Consider the following 1,002-nt stretch of genomic DNA (forward strand, 5'->3'; position numbering starts at 1 on the left):
TGTTGAATTTTATTTTCATGCTATGAACTATATTAGCAGAGGAGTCAAGGGCACGGGGAAGTGGAAACTTTTTCCCTTCAAAAGCTTAGTAGAGGACCTTGAAGATGGGGGCGACGAGGGCATACTGTGTTAGAAAAATTTATTTCATTTGTCGTTAACGAACAATGTTTGCCACTGCGAAAATTAGGGGGATCGACCAGCCCGGTCAGGTCGTGGGGGTGTGGGGGCAACGCCCCCATAAAAATTTTTCAGAAATCACACAACCATTCGCAAGGCAATGTATCAAAATTCTCAACGTACTGGACGAGTGCTCGGGCGAGCGTGCGTTCGGCAGGTCGACTTGACAAGGGGATGGGGCGAGCAGATGAAGGGAGCGGGGCGAGCAGGTGAAGGGAGCGGGGCGAGCACGCAGCAGGTGTGATGGGCGAGCGTGCGCTGGTTGGGCGAGCGTGCGAGAGCGAAGAAGGTGCTTGGGCGTGAATGCGGTGTGATGGCAGACGAGCGTCGAGAGGGCAAGGGTGAAGCGCGGCAGGCGATGGCGACAGCAGAAGGCGGGCGAGCGTGGCGCTTGGGCGAGCAGGAAGGTGCACCGGGCGAGATTGGGGTGAAGCTCGGGCGAGCAGGATGCGCAGGCGCGGGGCGAGCTTGGGCGAGCATGGCGCCGGGCGAGCGTCTGCGCGCGGTGCTGGGCGACCGCTGCGCCGAGAGCGGGCGAGCTGGGGTGAAGCTTGGGCGAGCGTGGCGCTTGGGCGAGCAAGAGGTGCGCCGGGCGAGCTGGGGTGAAGCTTGGGCGAGCGTGGCGCTTGGGCGAGCAAGAGGTGCGCCGGGCAAGTGGGGGTGAAGCTTTGGGCGAGCGTTGCGTTTGGGCGAGCAGGAGGTGCGCCGGGCGAGCGGGGGTGAAGCTTTGGGCGAGCAGGAGGTGCGCCGGGTGAGGCGATGGTGGAGCGGTAGCTTGGGCGAGACGGGGCCGGCGCGCGGGGTGAAGCAGTAGCTCGGGTGATG

Source organism: Primulina tabacum, unplaced genomic scaffold, assembly GCF_025594145.1.
Source record: "Primulina tabacum isolate GXHZ01 unplaced genomic scaffold, ASM2559414v2 Contig602, whole genome shotgun sequence".
Lineage (NCBI taxonomy): Eukaryota > Viridiplantae > Streptophyta > Magnoliopsida > Lamiales > Gesneriaceae > Primulina > Primulina tabacum.